This window comes from Mustela lutreola, chromosome 8, assembly GCF_030435805.1.
Source record: "Mustela lutreola isolate mMusLut2 chromosome 8, mMusLut2.pri, whole genome shotgun sequence".
Taxonomy (NCBI): domain Eukaryota; kingdom Metazoa; phylum Chordata; class Mammalia; order Carnivora; family Mustelidae; genus Mustela; species Mustela lutreola.
The window spans coordinates 43,034,518-43,053,571 of NC_081297.1; the positions used below are offsets into that span (position 1 = coordinate 43,034,518).

At 37.7% G+C, this 19,054-nt stretch overlaps 1 protein-coding gene across 5 annotated transcripts in view; it reads right to left on the reverse strand.

Moving 5' to 3' along the window:
• ADIPOR2 (adiponectin receptor 2) overlaps positions 1-19,054 on the reverse strand; it is a 101,595-nt gene that overhangs the window by 47,622 nt on the left and 34,919 nt on the right. The window contains exon 2 of one of the 5 annotated variants that reach the window (XM_059184405.1): positions 8,892-9,037. The exons of the other annotated variants lie outside the window; for them this stretch is intronic. The gene's annotated coding sequence lies outside the window, so the exon portion shown is untranslated. The remainder of the gene's footprint in view (positions 1-8,891; positions 9,038-19,054) is intronic. 5 annotated transcript variants of the gene reach the window in all.

Sequence of the window (19,054 nt, forward strand, 5' to 3'; positions counted from 1 at the left end):
CTACTACTCCCTCTCCTTTGCCCCTCCTCCGGCTCAGGTGAGTGGTGAACTCATAGGGCACCTGGGTGGCTCGGTCAATTAAGCCTCTGTCTTTGGCTCAGGTCATGACCCCAGGATCATGGGATCCAGCCCCGCATCAGGCTCCCTACTCAGGAAGAAGACTGCTTCTCCCTCTCCTACTACCCCCCAGCTTGTGTTCCCTCTCTCACTGTCTCTCCTTCTGTCAAATAAAACAATAAAATCTTTTAAAAAATAAAACAAGGTATAAAATATCTATATTTGCTAACAGGAAAGATGGCCAAAATCAATTTTTTAAAAAATCAGGATACAAGACAACATGTACACTGTTCCCAAAAGTTGTAAAAGTATAACTGTATACATACACAGAATAATTACCAGAAAGTATACAAAACTGTGCTCTTGGTACCAAAGTTCTCACTTCTAAGGTCTGAAGTGACAAAACTTTTCATTTTGTTCTGCCTGCATTTTTTTTTTTTTTACAATATATCATTTTACAATATGCCATTACTACTTCAAATATACCAATTTATATCACTTTTTCAACTAAAAACCAGGCCAAACTGCAGAAAGAATATGTGGATTCTATGCATAATAGCTGGGTCTTACATACCCAGTCTCATTTAAACATCACAATGACCTCAAAGGGTATATTTGAATTATCTACTTTTCAGGTGAGGAAAACAAAATTCACCATACTTTGGAGGAAATAAACAGGACAAAGTCTCTGACTTTCATAGCACATATTATTGGTAATGTTTTGCATTCAAGTTCCTTAACTGTCTGACATTTCAATATTTGAGTTGTTTTGAATTCTAACTAGACTAACCTGGAAGGCCAGAAACCCAGGACTGAAGAAGCATACTTCTTTTACACTCCTTAAGTTCCCAGAAAGTGCTATCACTAAATGTTTAATGATTATTTGACAGATAACATTTAAATGTTCTTGAGTGGTAAAAACTCTCAGAAATCATCACTCTATCTCTAAATTAGGCTGTAGTAAGTCCCTGGAGTTCAATTATTTCAGGTCCTTGGCCCTCTACCTCTTAAAGTCACAGTACAAAAGCTTAACTTAGACATGTAGTCACATATACTAATAAGGTCATTATCACAGCCAACCCAACTAGAAACATAAACAGAAGCAGCCAGGGTATGTGTTATGCATAAAAGTCCATGAGATTCAAAGTTCTTCCTGGAGGAAAGGAGGAGTAAGGCAAAGTGGGAGGGCTTGGATAGCATAAAATGAGGGTAAAATGGGTATTTGGTGTATGTATGTATGTGTGTACACACACACACACACACACACACACACTAAGAATCAGCCCTAGAATTCAAATTAGACTAAAAATCAGACAACTGTTAGTTTCATACAATCATTTGAATTTGCTGCAGAACTTCTCCAAGGGCTTTCAAAGTTTCTGGAGCAAGAAAAAACACAAACACAAATACAAATCTTTAAGGATCTCTAAACCTTAGCATGTGCCTATCACATAATGGCCTCAGCAAGCATATTAATAATACTGAGATTATAAACTATGCTATTAATGCCCAATTCTAAAAGAGAAAGCAATGCTAATAACTTACATTTATTTATATACAGCTCACAAAACTATTTCATACCATATCATTATGCTTCAGAGGAAAGGAAGCTAACATTTACTGTGGATCAACAACTGCAAAATATTAAATTCTATACCAGAGAATTTACATGGAGTATCTCACATAATCCTAATATACAGCCACCGCCCTGAGGTGTTTTATCCCCCATTTTATAAATGAGGAAACTAAAATTTGGCAGATTAATTTATTCAAGGCCATTAGTCAATAAAAATAAAGAGGAGCTGCTGGAATTTACACCCATGTCTTTCTGGCCCTCATAACGTTCACGTTTTTTCTACTACCCAAAAGATTAAGACTAGGGGAAAAGAGATAAAAATCTGAACCCTAAAGTCATTTGGCTTATGTGGCAAGTAAACAACAGAATCAGAATTTTTATTCTCAAACTGTAGCCTGTAAAATAAAGCTTTCTGCAAAGCAGCCTTGAAATACAACCACACCAAACTTCTCATAAGCAGGAGCTTTATATGGAGGAGTGTTGTTCATTTATGAGAATACTAATGGAGAATTGTTTTGTAATCCGCAACTCAGAAAAAGCAAGCAAATAACAAGAAATAAGTTTTCTGAAAGAATTTGTAAAGGATTCATCTTAAAATAAAAAGAAGAAAATCAATTTCCAGGAAAGGCCTGAGAGATCAATATACATTCCTATCAGTAATGCTTTCTAAATTTACAAGTAAAATTTACAAAATAAGGCACTGTAAAATCTTCAATCAAAAAATTTTAGTTCTATTCACTACTTTGTATATACAAAGCAAGAAAACCTACCACAAAGTTTTAGTTTCAACAGTAAGATTATTGAAGAAGAAAGCATTATGTCAGCCTTCAGGTTGCTCAAGATTTAACAAAAGCCTCCCAATCCTAAAACACTCAACAATTGTAATATACTATATATTTTAGTTAATTTGCATTCTACTATAGATAAAATGAATTGCTCCTGGATGCAATGTTTTGAAATCAAAAGCACTGATACTAAGGTCTAAGGTAAAATTACAGTTAAGGTAAAGGCGTCCTTCCTCACCACAATTATTTAACTCTGTCCTGGCGGTTTCAGATAATTATATAAAAGGTGAAAATGAGGATTAAAAAACTCTTAACTACGTACAGATTATATGATGCCTTAGCTAAAAACCTAAGAGAATCAACTAGGAAAAAATCATGAAAAAATTTATCAATGGATAACAGCCTGCATCCCATTATATTTGATTACTACAGGAAAAATTAATACACCACAATAGGGTAAAAGGGTAAAATGCTTCAAGCAAACCTTAAAATGCTAATGAAGATCTACAAAAACTGGGACTAATAAAGTGAGTTCTGCAATGCTTACAGAATATCAACATTCAAGTATCAATCACTTTTTTATGTACTAAAAATATGTATGTGGAAACAGAGACTTAGAAAAATAACCATTTAAAATTACTCCCAACAAAATTAAATACTTAAGTATACACTTAACAAAGTATGTACAAGATCTGTTTGCCAAAAATTATAAAACGTCGATGAACAAAAACAGCAACATACCATATTCATAGACTGGAAGACTTAATAAAGATATCAATTCTCCCCAAATTTTCTATAGGCTTAAATGCAACTGCTATCAAAACAAGATAATGGCAAGCTTACTCTCAAATCTATATGGAAGGCACAGGGTCTACCAAAAATAACCTTGAAAAACAATAAAGTGAGAAAAATCCCTCTATCTAAAATGAACGCTTATTATACAGCTACAGCAGTCAAGACAGTGTGATAATGGCAGAGGAAAAGACTGATGGAACAAAATAAGAGACCCAAAATGTAGACACACAAATACGCCTCTTATTTTAAAGATATGCAAAAGCAATTTATTTATTTTTTTATAATGGTTATTTATTTGTCAGAGAAACAGAGCGTGAACACACACAGGCAGGAGGAGCAGCAGGCAGAGGGAGAAGTAGGCTCCACACTGAGGAAGGAGCCCGGTGTGGGACTCGATCCTAGGACCCCGGGATCATGACCTGAGCTGAAGGCAGATGTTTAACTGATTGAGCCACCCGGCATCCCTGCAAAAGCAATTTAATGGAAGGACAGCCTTATCAACAAATATTGAGAGCCACCCCCACCCCCACAAAAAAAAAAAGAAAAAGAAAAAGAAAAAGAAAAAAGAGAGGCCTTCAACCTAAACCTCACGTTATACAAAAGTTAGCTCAAAATATGGATAATGGCCTTTTTTTCTTTTTTTAAAGATTTTATTTATTCATTTGAGAGAGATACAAAGACAGAGAGAGAGCACAAGCAGGGAGGGGGAGAGGGAGAAGCAGACACCCCACTGAGCTGGGAGCCTGACATAGGGCCTGATTCCAGGATCTGGAGATCATGAACTGAGCTGAAGGCAGAGGCTTAACCAACTGAGCCACCCAGGTTCCCCGATATTGGCCTTAAATATAAAATGCAGAAGCATATTTTATTTTAAAAAAAACACAGGAGAAAACCTTCATAATCTAGAGCTACCAAAAGATCCATAATAGAAAAAAAAATAAATTGGACTGCATCAAAATTAACTTTTCTGTGAAGCCCTCTAAGAAGTTGAACAGAGAGAAAATATTTGTAAATCACATATCCAACAACTATTATCTAAACTATATAAAGAACTCAAAAATTCAACAGCACATAAAACACTCCAACCAACTAGAAAATGGACAAATGACAGGAACAGGCCAGAGGATATACCAATGGCAAATAATCACAAGAAAAGATGTTCAAAGTCATTAGCCATCAGGAAAATGCAAATTAAAACCAAAATGAGCTGTCGCCACAAGCTTAATCAGAATGGTTAAAACAAAAAACAGTAAGAACAAGAGAATGACTTCTGGCATGACAGTGTGAGCAGCTCTGCTAACATGCTCCCCAATGAAAATGATAAAAACTAAAACAAAACATTAAAAACCTCTGGAAACAGTCCTAAAGTTTACCTAAAGGTAAACAGCAAATAAAGAAACATTCAAGATTACCTATGAAAATTCAGTAAGAGAAGCAAAAAGTCAATGGTCTCTGAACCAATATGCCTCTCCTCCTCCCCTCTCCCAACTCAGAGGAACAAACAATCTACTCCAGACTCCTGCAGTCAAAAACAAAGGGCCCCTTGGCCTCCAGCACCCAGATGAGGTCGGAAGGAACAGGAGGACATCAGTGTTTCTCATTTTGCCTCTGGTACCTATTGCCAAGGCTAATCCCAGATAAACAGTTTACAAGAAGGGGTGCTCTTCCTCCTACTAGCCCTACTTACAGAATTGAGGCAACTGCTACTTGACCATGTTATGCTGACAATAGCAGGGCACTGATCATTCCTGACCCAGCTCATGCGGTGGAGGTCCTACACCAGGAGAAGCAAGCTGAGAGGACCCAAGACCAATGCCCACTGGCCCACCAAGCACCCATCTCAGAGTGCAGCTATTACTCAGAAAGGAACTTGTCACTGTCCCATCCCCTTATCTCCAGAGCCCCTTTAGAGATTTTGACTGGGGGAAAGCAGCAGGAAGCGGGTGGGCAGGTATGCCTAATCTCTTCCCAAAAGGCTTAACTTTATTTGTAAGGCAGGGTGAAGAAGTCTAAAGGCATTCTAAAAACAGTGGAAATATTGGAGCAGAATCAAGATATAGACTAAACCAGGGGTACCTGGGTGGCTCTGTCAGTCAAGCATCAACTTTTTTTTTTTTTAATGATTTTATTTGTCAGAAGGGGGGCACACAGCAGGGGAGCGGCACAGGCTCCCTGCTGAGCAAGATATGCAAATATGCCCAGTATGGGACTCAGATCTCAGGACCCTGGGATCTCAGGACCCTGGGATCATGACCCGAGCTGAAGGCAGATGCTTAACTGACTGACCCACACAGGTGTCCTAAGCATAGAATTCCTCATTTCAGTGCAGGGAATGATCTTAGGGTTGTGAGATTCAGCTCCACCACAGACTTCGCACTGGGCATGGAGCCTGCTTAAGATAATTCTCTCTCTTCTCTCCCTCTGCGCGCCCCCTGCCTCCAAAAATAGGAAAAGAAAAAACCAAGCTCTAGGCAGGTTAGTTTGCAAAAGACAATGAGGGAATAAGATAACTGGTAGGAGTTCTCCTGGTGTCTAACAAAAATTAAACACTAAAACCCAGAAACCATTCCTTCAAAGAAGCTGGAATTTGATGGGATTAGTCTGCAGAACCATTATAGTCCAGGGCACTCTTAAAATCATTAGGGCAATTAGCTGGCAATTAATGAAGTTTTTAACAGCTGAGTGTGTTCAGGGACAAAGAAAAAAGAGAACCCAACCCTTATCACGTTAGATTATCACCTTAGATAACTGTGCGCATATCCAAAATTATACCTCCCTGAGAAACAATATCAGAAGCTGAACACTAACGGGGAAAGACACGAACCAAAACAATCTGTCACCGATCCGTTAACACAGCAAGTTAACAAGCAAAGAACAAACACTGGAAGAGGGGGTCCAGTACCTAGAGTTGCTACATTATCTAAAAGGTCCAGTATCCAATAAAAAGTTAGGAGGCATGCAAAGAAACAGGACAGAATATCCACTAATGGGGAAGAAAGAGAAAAAAATAGGTAACAAAGGTGATCAAAAGGTACAATCCTGGGGATATAATGTACAGATATTAACTATAGTTGGGCACCTGGGTGGCTCAGTGGGTTAAGCCTCTGCCTCTGGCTCAGGTCATGATCTCAGGGTCCTGGGATCGAGCCCCACATCAGGCTCTCTCTTCAGCAGGGAGCCTGAAGCAGGCTCCCTCTCTTTCTGCCTACTTGTGATCTCTCTCTCTGTCATATAAGTAAATAAAATCTTAAAAAAAAAAAAAGTATAATAACAAACTTAAAAAGTCATTAGATGGGCATAACAGAATTGCAGAACAAAAAATAAGCAAACTTGGATATAAATAAGACCTTATGCAAACCAAAAGATAGAAAGAAAAGCAGCAGTAAAATGAAGAGACCCTCAAAGGTCTTCCAGAAACCATGAAAAGTGTAAGAACATAGAGGGGGTGAGAAACCTCCAAATGCCCAGGTTCAGCATACAGGTCAGCCACTGGTCATGTCCCCTTAATTACCTCCTCTTAAAAACTGTCAGCTTATAATCCTACATCCAGCAAAACTACCCTCCAGAAGTGAGGGAGAAATAAGACATTTATAAACAAAGCTCAAGTGGTCTGTGATCACTAGACCTGCCCTGCAAGAAATGCTCAAGGGAATTCTACAAGGTGAAATGAAAAGGAACTAGACAATACTCTAAAACTATACAGAGAAATAAAAAATTATAAATTATAAATGGTTTGTAACTGTATTCATTTTCTATGTGATTTAAGAGACTAATACATTCGTTTAAGATTGATTTGAGAGAGCGAGCGAGCGAGTGAGCACACGTGCTTTTGAGTGCGAGGGACAGAGAGAGAGGGAGAGAATCCACAAGGAGACTCCCCACTGAGCACAGAATCCAGGGCAGGGCTCAATCCCTGGACCCCAAGGATCAGGACCTGAGCCAAAATCAAGAGCCAGATGCCCAACTGACTGAGCCACCCATGTCCCAAGAAACTAATACATTTAAAGGAAAAAACTATGGTTAGTTTAACAGCTAGTACTACTGTAACTTTTTTTTTTTAAGGTTTTATTTACTTATTTGTCAGAGAGAGGAGTACAAGCAGGTAAAGCTGCAGGCAGAGGGAGAAACGACTCCCCACTGAGCAAGAAGCCCAATGCAGAACTTGATCCCAGGACCCTGGGGTCATGACCTGAGCAGAAGGTAGCCACCTAACTGACTAAACCATGCAGGCATCCCCAACACTAAGAAATTTAAACAATGCACTGCAAATCACTGAATGTTTTTGTTGTTGTTAATCAACAAACAGGAATGCAGGAAGGAACAAAAAAAGCTACTGGGTATACAGAAAATAGCACAGGCTGAAAGTGAAAGGATAGGAAAAGATATTTCACACAAATACCAACCAATAGAGTGCAGGAATGGCTGTACTGATAATAGACAGAACAAACTTCACATCAAAAAAAGATTTTAAGAGATGAAGAAGGATGGGGCGCCTGGGTGGCTTAGTCAAGTGAACATCTGCCTTCAGCTCAGATATGATCCCGTGGTCCTGGAATCCAGTCCCGCATCCGGCTCCTTGCTTCCAGGGGAGCTTGCTTCTCTCCATCTGCCTCTACTTCTCCCTCTGTTTCTCATGAACAAATAAGGAAAATTAAAAATAAATAAATAAATAAAAGATAAAGGACACTGTATTGAAATGCAGAAAGGAATACGTAATTTCTTGTTATGTTCCAAATCCTTGGAAATTTTTAAAAGGTGCTTATACTTAATGCTTTTGGTAATAAAACACTATATTCAGAGCTTGGGATTAATTTCATTATTTGTTAATCTTCAAATTTATTAAATTTATCTTAGAACAGATATACAAAGTACAAAATTCTGATCTTAGAGGAAGAGTTTTCAGTCTTTACTATTGAGTACGATGTTTGCTGTGGGGTTTTTTTTCCATATGACTTCTATGAAGGTTTCCTTCTGTTCCTATTTTACCAAGTGCTTTTATCATGAGAAGGCACTGAATTTTGTCAGATGCTTTTTCTGCATTATTTGTGATGTGCATGTTTTATTCCTTCATTCTGTTGATGTAGTATTTTACATTTTTACATTTTTTTACATTGATTTTACATGAGTAGTGGTCTCATCCCTCATACATACACAATGACAGAATTAAAAAACTCATCATAAAATGACAACTCCAAAGTCACATTTTTAATGTAATAAAGGAGTTAAATTATTTTATACATATAATTCTTATATACAGTATAGCCTGTTTATCACATACAGCTCACTTAAGCCAGACCTTTATAGAGACAAATCACCAAAAATGATTTTTAGTTTTAACATTTCCAAATAACTCATTATCAACAGTATGTGGATAGCTGAGTTACAGGTCTCACAGAATATAAGCTACTGTTTGCTAATGCCATGTGACAAACTTTGGTCTGTCATAATATAATCTCTTTCTGGGACACCTGGGTAGCTCAGTTGGTTAAGCCTCTGCCTTCAGCTCGGGTCATGATCAGGATCATGATCAAGTTCTGTGTCAGGCTCCCTGCTCAGCAAGGAGACTACTTCTCCCTCTCCCAGCAACCCCTCCACTTTGCTTGTACTCTCTCTTGCTATCTCTCTCTCAAATATATACATAAAACCTTTAAAAAAAATAAAATAAAATCTCAGGGCACCTGGGTGACTCAGTGGGTTAAAGCCTCTGCCTTCGGCTCAGGTCATGATCTCAGGATCCTGGGATGGAGCCCCGCATCGGGCTCTTTGCTCAGCGGGGAGCCTGCTTCCTCCTCTCTCTCTGCCTGCCTCTCTGCCTACTTGTGATCTGTCAAATAAATAAATAAAAATCTTTTTAAAAAAATAAATAAATAAAATAAAATAAAATTTTTCCACAAGCAAGTTTTTTAAGTGATTCTCAAAGAGCTGTCCTTTGCAAATGCCTTTAGAATTGCTATATTCTCCCTAAGTAAAAAAGTAACACTACTAAGTCCTTTAATTTCTAACTCTTCACAAGGAAAGGAAAACAAAACTTGGTCATCTTGAAATAAAGAAGGTTGCTATTATTATATTAGCCTTACTTTTGTACATTCTATTTTTCAGATTTCTGAATTACTATGTCCCTGAATGTCTTAGATACCTGTCTTATGGACAGAGGACCTGAGCCTCAGAGGTTGAGATCTAACCACAATAATATAAAGCAAAAATCAGATCCAGGGGAACCTGGGTGGCTCAGAGGGTTGAGCCTCTGCCTTCAGCTCAGGTCATGATCTCACGGTCCTGGGATGGAGCCCCTCACTGCACTCCCTGCTCAGGAGGGAGCCAGCTTCCCCCTCTCTCTCTGCCTGCCTCTCTGTGTACCTGTGATCGATCTCTCTGTCAAATAAATAAAGTCTTTGGGAAAAAAAAAAACATCAGATCCAGATCTTACAACTCTGACTCCCCCACTGAGTTCAAATTCTTGGTAGAGAATGTTTAAATTGCCAAAAAGACCGTCTTAACCTAGTTCATCTTTACCTATCATTAACATTATCATACCAACTTTCACCTAAGGGCTGCTCCACTTTAAAAACATTTACCTTGCAATAAAGAACTTTAGCTCTAAAGAAAATCATTTAATGGCATTCATAGTCATTTCATCAAACCTGACATTTATTTTTTTGTAAGAGTGTCCAGGGCTTTTTAGTTCCAGACAAGTTATTTGTCCCAAAGGCACACTTTCTGTCAAACTATGAATTCCCTATGAATTTCCTACATTCCCTATTTTCAAATAGTTGTAAGCCTGTCAGCTGGGACACTGAATTAAACCAAACCACTGTATATTTGCCTTATGTTTTCCTACTTAATGACTGAAGGCTTTAACTTTCCAAGTTATATTCTCCAACTTGCTGATACAGCAATCAATTTGCTAAATACATAGATTTACTAGCCTTAGTGGACAGTATTACACATTATTGCTAAAGATATTTCTCCCTTATCCCAAATTCCTATATCCAACCCATTAGCAAATGCTACAGATTTTACCTCCAAAATACCTCTCAAATTCTTTTCTTTTCCTTTTCTCTATCACTTCTTAGGCCAGATTATCAGTATCTCTAACCAAGAATACCTTTGGTAATCCCCTAATGGGTCTCCTTGTTTCTATTTTCAAACCTACAGTCTATACAAAGCGTTCTTTCAAACAGTAAAATCATACCAATTACCCCCCGCTAAAATACCTCCAGTATATTTTATTCCTTGTGCAAAAGAAAACCAAAATCTTTTCCATATCTCCACAAGGCCCTTCATGATTTGGTCCTTATCAACCTTTGCAATTTAACTCATAAAGCTCCCTAACCTGTTCAGTTATTCTTCTGATCCTTGTCTATACCAATCCTGATAGTCATCAAGACCTGGAAAAAGACCTGGTCCCTAAAGTCACCTTTTCCAAAAACATTTACACGACCATCCTTAACTAACACAGCATTACCCCACCCTCCAAAACAGTCACTGATAGTACTTTACACTGTTTAATTTCCTTCATAGCCCTTACCACTCTCTGAAATCATTTTATTTTATTTATTTGACAGAGAGTGAGAGAGCACAAGCAGGGGGAATAGTAGAGGGAGAGGGAGAAACAGGCTCCCCACCAAGCAAGGAGCCCAATGTGGGGCTCAATCCCAGGACCCCTGAGCTGAAGGCAGATGCTTAACCATTTAAGCCACCCTGAAATCAAATATTTTTACTTGTTTCCTTTTTTATTATCTATCTTCCCCAACTACACCATCAGTTCTAAAAATACAAACCTCATCTGTCCTGTTCACCACACATATCTCTAACAGTGCCTGTCATGTAGTACATCCTCAAATTTTACCTGATGATTAAATGAAGCTTCCATTAGAAATTTCTTGGTACTGGATCACCTGAGTGACGGAGTAGGTTAAGTATCTGCTTTCAGCTCAGGCCATGATCTTGGGATCCTAGGACTGAGCCCCGCTTCAGTCTCCCCACTCAGTGGAAATCTGCTTCTCCCTCTCCCTCTGTCCCCAACCACCACCCCCATCATGTGCACATACCTTCTCAAATTAATTTTTTAAATCTTAGAAAGAAAGAAATCAATCAATCAATCAATCAATCAGTGAGCTAAAGCCTCTGCCTTCAGCTCGGGTCATGATCTCGGGGTCCTGGAATCGAGCCCCCACATCGGGGTCTCTGCTCGGGAGGGAGCCTGCTTCCTCCTTTCTCTCTGCCTACCTCTCTGCCTACTTGTGATCTCTGTCTGTCAAATAAATAAAATAAAATCTTGAGAGAAAAAAAAAAGAAAGAAAGAAATCCTTTGGTGTCATGGACTGAACTCTATCTCCCAAAATTCATGTTAAAGCCCTAACTCCAAGTACTTTAGAATGTTGAGTACTAAATTTGATGACAGGGCTATTAATGAGGTAATTAAATTCATAATGGCGGGGCCCTTATCAAATATGACTGGTATTCTTATAAAAAGAGGAAGACACCAGAGATGCAGATGCATAGAAAAAAGGCCATATGCGGACACAGCAATAAAGAAACTGTTTACAAGCCATGAAGAGAGACCTCAGGAAAAACCAAAACTGCCAACACCTTGGTTTTGGGCCTCTAGCCTCCACAATTGTGGGAAAATAAATTTCTGTTGTTTAAGCCACCCAGTCTGTGGTATTTTATGGAAACCCTAGCAAATGAATACACCTGTCTTTCAATAGTAGCACATTCCTTTAGAAATAAATGAAAATAAATTACATATCAATGTTTATCTCTAGTAGTAGACATCATAATGTCCCTTTAGATAGTCGTTGACCATTTAATTTTTAACCACTTAATAAGCATCTGGGGAAACAGCTTCAAGAGCATACAAGAACTAGTCAGTGTTCAGGACCCTCAGGCAGGATCAACAAACTTTTTCTGTAAAAGTCCTAATAGTAAACATTTTAGACTTTGCAGGCCCTAAAAGGCATCTGGTACAGCTACTTAACTCTGACACTATGGTGCAAAATTGCCCTTAGACAATACATAAGTGAATGGATATGGCTGTATACGAATTAAGTTTTATTCGTGGACATTGAAATATACATGTCATATCATTTACAGTCATATGTCACAAAATAACTTTTCAAAACTATTCAAAAATGTAAAAACCATTCTTAGCTCATGAGCCTGCAGGCTACATTTCACAACCCTACCCTAAAACAAAATTTATCATATCCATTTTACAGATGAGGAAATCTCCAGGTTTCCCCTAGAGAGCAATGATTAATATAGTATCCCAATGCTTAGATTACAAGTATGTTCATCTATTTCCATCTATAAAATTATGCAAATAGCAGAACAAAAAGGTGTCACAATTTGGGTTTATCCTATCCTAAAGAACTCTTTCTTTACCAAACCTAAAAAATTCACTGTTCTTCCTTGTTATATTTCTTCTCACACCATGAAGGAAATTGAAAAAAAAAATTATATAAATTGACAGATCAGATGACATATCCCCCTATTAACCCAAGAGTGGCCAGAAGGCACCAGAAACAAGATACAGAAAAACATAACACCATTAGATTTTGGTTTAATAAAGATTTTCTAAAATGGAACAAGTGACCCAAAACAAAAATTTTAAAAACTATCCAAGGCCACAATTCTGGAACTGTTTCCAGACACCCTCTTTTTCTGCATTAAACAATAACCACAACATGGTAACGTTTATTTTTTAACTCTTTAAAAAAAATTTTTTTTGCCTCTTCTCAAGCTTAGGTAAATGGAAAATATAAAAGGCACTGAGAGGAATCCTCGCCAGTAAGAAAATGGCTATCAGAATATCAGAAAACAGTGGCTTAAATTACCTTTTGAAAAAGTTAAACAGAAGGATATGTATTCAAAAGAAAATTTTCAATCTAGAGATAAGAATTAAGTTTGGCAACCAAGTCAGACCTGAAACTTCCACCTAAAAATTCCTCTCTTTTTAAAAGGTAAGGTAAGAAAAAATAAATAAATAAATAAATAAAATAAAAGGTAAGGTAAGGGGCGCCTGGGTGGCTCAGTGGGTTAAAGCCTCTGCCTTCGGCTCAGGCCATGATCCCAGGGTCCTGGGATCGAGCCCCGATCCCAGGTAAGGTAAGTAGGGGCACCTGGGTGGCTCAGTTGGTTAAGTGTCGAACTCTTGATATCAGCTCAAGTCATGATCTCAGGGAATGGGATCAAGCCCCTCATCAGGCTCCATGCCCAGTGTGGAGTCTGCTTGGGATTCTATCTCCCTCTGCCTTGCTCAATCAATCAATCATTTTAAAAAGAAGTTAAGTAAATTATGGTTGTAAAGTGGAATAATGTCTCCCACTACCAAAGATGTCTACACTTAATCCCTGGAACCTGTAACTATATTATGAAACATGTCAAAAGAGAATTAAGGTTGTGCATGGAATTAAGTACTTGACTTTTAAGAGTATAAAGGAGCCCTGAGACCAAAAAAGTTTGCTAACACCTGAGCTAAACAAAAGCCTTCAGCAGACAAGAAATGAACTGAGATAGTGGAGTGTGATTTTGATTCTTTAAATTTTCATCAAGTCTTTCATCATGTCAAGACAAACATATTTTTATATTTGTAATTTTAAAACCACTTAATTAAGCTCAAGTTAAAACAAGGTAATGTCTCACCCCTACTTAAGATCTTAAAATGACTGCTCACAGCTTGCAGAATAAAGTAAAAACTCCTCAGTGCAGCACAGAAAGCATCCAATCTTCTCCTTACCAGAAAGCCACTTCAGGTACACTAAATTTTAGACTACCCAATGTACTCAGCTCCCTCTCGTCTCTCCAGGTGTCTTCCATGTTGCACGCGGTCTGGAACCACCTCCACTTTCATTTTACTAACTTTCTCCTTTTTCAGAACTCCAGTCAGGTATCCATCCCCATCTCCTCCAGGAAGCATCCTAAGACAGGGTAATTACCTCTGTGTGTTATCATGGTTTCATCTGCAGCAACCCACTGTTTCCTTACTTACCTACTGTTCCCACTAGAATAGGAGCATAATAATAAGCATAAGAATAAGAATAGAGAGCAGCACTTTAATCACCTTTTAAATCCATAGCCAAGTTACACTTCCTGACACAAAATAAATTTTCAAATGTCTTCTGAAGGAATTCATGTTTTCTAACTTAGGATTTTCCTTTCAACTCTGGGGTGCCTGGGTGACTCAGTTAAGTGTCTGCCTTTGGCTCAAGTAATGATTCCAGGGTCCTGGGATGAAGCCATACAACTGGGCTCCCTGCTCAGCGGGGAGCATGCTTCTCCTTCTGTCCCTCTCCCTGAACTTGTACACTCTTTCATTCTCTGTCTCTCTCAAATAAATAAAATCTTTAAAAAATTTTTTCCCTTCCAACTCTATTACTGCCCCCCAAAGCCTTTATGTAAGTCATCCCCCTAAAAAGAATTTTTATATGGCAATATAAAATTAAAAAAGAAATCTTGCAAGAGAGTATCTCACTCAAAAACTTTAAGTGACCTGCCCCCAAATATACTTAATAAAGATGGACTTTTTGTTGTTATTAATTAATGCAACTATTAATTTCCATTTTTAATAAAAGTGTTCCTTTGCTTTTCAAAAGAATATGAATACAGAAATTTAGTCCCAGATCAAAATAGAGAAAAATATTCACGAAAATGGCTTCACCATTCAACCAGAAGAAAATCTCTTAACTGTACCCACTCCTTTAATAAACATGCCTATGGAGCTGCCAGATAGTTCTGAGTAGCAGACTTCACTGACCCCCAAAAGGTCATCACCTAGGGAGAAAGGAGGGACCAGCGTAATTACTAACCTTAGATAAGATGATTTCTCCAGGCTGGAGAATTCACGTATTTACTTATTTAGTATTTTATTCTTTTAGGCTCTGGAATTCTCCCAGACACTCTTTACACAATAAAAAGGAACAAAAATACAAATTCCCAGGGTACCCGGGTAGCTCAGTCATTAAGTGTCTGCCTTCAGCTCAGGCTCAGGTCCTGCGATCAAGCCCCACATCAGGCTCCCTATTCAGCAGGAAGCCTGCTTTCCCTCTCCCACTCCCCCTGCTCATGTTCCTGCTCTCGCTATCTCTCTACTGCTGTCAAATAAATAAATGTAATCTTAAAATATATCTATATATCTATATAGATATATAGATATATATATCCCTGGTCAGGGAAAAAGGAGTTGTTTTGGTTTTCTCTAAAACAAGAAATGACAGAATTAAACCTTTTTTTGGCCCAACATGGAAAATTAAATTCAATTTATAAATAAAACAGAAAATAATAAAAGTTACTAAGGTGTGCCCATAAGGGAATAACACATTAAAATCAAGTATTGATAATATCCTAATATTTACTTCCACCCCTGAATAGAAAAAATAATCAAAAAAAGTGAATATGACATATAGCAACTCTAAGACACTGACCAAATCCTCAATTCCAAGTAAGACTATAGAAAGAGTAGGGGTAATGCTGTGGTAAAAAGTCAATTTGTAGGGGCACCTGGGTGGCTCAGTCAATTAAAGCATAGGACTCTTGATTTTGGCTCAGGTCATGATCTCGTGGAGCGTACTTAAGATTCTCTCTCCCTCTCTCTTCTAAGCCTCCCCTCTGCATCCCCCCAACCCTAGCTACATGTGCTCCCAAATGAATAGAAGTCTAGGACGCCTGGGTGGCTCCTAGACACTGGGTGGCTCAGTTGTTAAGCATCTGAGTCCTGCACTGGACTCCTTGCTCAGTGAGGAGCCTGGTTCTCCCTCAGTCTGCTGCTTCCCTAACTTGTGTGCGCGCTCGCTCTCGCTCTCTCTCTCTCTCTCTCTCTCTGGCAACTAAATAAATAATAAAATCCTTAAAGAAAGAAGGAAGGAAAGTCAGTTTGTGTAACAAACTGTGTTTCTTCCATTAAAGGAAGACTAATAAACAACTCACTGGTGTAGTCCTTTTCCAGCATTTCTTTAACAACCCATCTTTCTATATGGTAAACTTGGAAATTATAAATAACACCATGAAGACAACTTCATACCAATTCCAGGAGGAACTAACTGGTTTTGAAACACAATTCAGCAGAAAACCTAAAGCCTGATAACAAACACGTATTTTCTACATGACAAATTAATAACACTCTTTAAAAAAAAAAAAAAAACCTGAACTATGAACTATGAAAAGAACTATAAAAAGTGCGCTGAGGGGCACCTGGGTAGCTCAGTGGGTTAAAGCCTCTTCCTTCAGCTCAGGTCATGATCTTAGGGTCCTGGGATGGAGCCCCGCATCGGGCTCTCTGCTCAGCAGGGAGCCTGCTTCCCCCTCTCTCTCTGCCTGCCTCTCTGCCTACTTGTGATCTCTCTCTGTCAAATAAATAAATAAAATCTTTAAAAAAAAAGTGTGCTGAAAGAAAAAGTATTTAGATACTGAATATCTAATAAAAGGAGACCACAATTTCAAACAGAAATAAATACATGTTATTTAATATAAACACATGCTGTCAAGTACCCATTCTCTGATTTATTCTTCAAAACAACTGCAAAGATTCAATACTTCTCTTCTACAGCTGAAGAGTCTGAGGCTCAAACAGGTTGAGCAGGTAACTCAAAGCCTCGACGAAGCTGGCAAGTAGAATAGAATTCAAACTCCGGTCCTTCACACTTTCTCCATTCAGCCATGATGCCCTAAGTAGAAATGAAAATAGGCCAAAAATATGCACAGTAATGCTGACCAATTTTTTTGTACCAAAAATAAGGGTACATGGTTTAGCTAGAAATGTATTTTCCTAACTTTAAATTTCTGTATTTGAAATATAACTTCAAAACATCCAATTTTATGACCTACAAAAAAAAGAGAAAAAATTGATCCAGTAATTCTACTGGTAGTTAACTTGCAAAAGAAGTTACTGCAGGTCTCAAGAGTTTAATTATTACCCTTAGGGCTATATCCAAGAGCATGCTGTCTCAAGGAAAGCCTGTTTCCCTGCCTATAAAAGTATATGTGAAAGAATCTTATTTAACTAGACTAAATGCACACTCAGGCTATAACATAATAAGAGGAAATTAAGCATGTATCAAAACTATATCTAAGGCCTTCAATAAACTATTACATGAAGTTCTGAAGTAATCAAGAAACAGAAGATCCAGATGACAAACATTAATTTCTTGAGTTTTCAAAAGAACACAGTATCACCACTTTCTTAAGTGAAACCACTGAGAAGCTTAAAAACAAAAAAGTTAGACCTCAGAATTATACATATAACCAGTGTTACTCATTTCTGGATAGCAATATAAACTGCAGTAAATCTCCAGTGTACACAGAACAGGATCTGGATCTGCAGTCCTAGTACATAAAGAACTACCTAAAAAAATGGCCTTGACTTCTTGACCTAATAACCCTACTCTTTGGAATTTCTCCTTGAAATATATACTAAAGCAATAGAAAAAGGGGAAATCTATAAGCACAAAAGCATTTTATTTTAGGGAGAAAAAATTAAAAAGCAGTTAACCAATAACAAAAGAATGGTAAGCCACATCCACTTTTTTCATTAGAATATTAAGTACTTTTAGAAAATGGACAAATATGGTCTGTTTACAGTATCTTAAAGTTAAAGAGCAAGACAAAATCTTATTACAATTAAGTAAAAACAAGCTTTACAGATATATAAAAATGTGTGTGCCTAAGTATAAAGGTTAAAAAGGCAATTTACCTAAATGAGTTGAAAACTTAGGTCCACACAAAAAGTTGCACAAACGTTTATAGTAGCTTTATTCATGATTACCAAAAGTTGGAAGCAAGATATTCTTCCATAGATGAATGGATGAACTGTGATACGTCAACATAACAAAATATTACACAGTAATAAAAAGAAACAAGCTATCAAACCATGAAAAGAAATTTACAAAAGGAAACTTACACAAATACTGCTAATGGAAAAATGCCAATCTGAAAGGCTACACATTGTATGATTTCAACTATATGACATTCTAGAAAAGAGAAAATTAGGGAGACAGTAAGAAGATCAGTGATTAACAGGAGTTCAGGGGGGAGAGAGAGAAATCAATAGGTGGAGCACAGGGTATTTTTAGAGCAGTGAAACTATTCAGTATAATACTGCAATGGTGGATACATACACATTTTCACAACCCAAAGAATAAACCCTATTGTTAACTATGGAATTTATAGTTAGTAATACTATATCAATACTGGCACATCAACCATAACAAATATACTACACTAATGAATGATAACAATACTAGAGAAAACTGGAGGGAATGAGAGAGGGTATATGGGAACTCTCTACTTTCTACTCAGTTTTTCTAACAATTTAAAATTTCTCAAAGTAAGAAAAAAAAAAATAACAAAGTATTGGGGCATCTAGGTGGCTTAGTTGGTTAAGTGTCTGCCTTCAGCTCAGGTCATGATCCCAAGGTCTTGGGATGGAGCCCAACACTGTTCCTGCTCATCAGCAAGCCTGCTTCTCCCTCTCCCTCTGCCTGCCACTCTGCCTACGTGTGCTTTTCGTCAAATAAATAAATCTTTAAAAAAACAAAAAGTATTAGTTTTTTAAAAAAGAAACTTTCACAAAACAAGAGACAAAGACTTCCCCAAACAAAAGCTGAGGGCGGTTACTCACTATCACACCCGCCTTTCAAGAACTGTTAAACAGAGTTCTTCAAACTGAAATGAAAGGATACTAATTAATAACATAGAAACATATAAAATTGTAACACTCACCAACAAAGGCAAGTATACACTCAAATACAGACCAATACTGTACTGATGGTGTGCACATCACTTTCAACTCTAATATTAAAAGTTAAAAAACAAAACTATTAAAAATAAGTATAGCTGCAAGTGC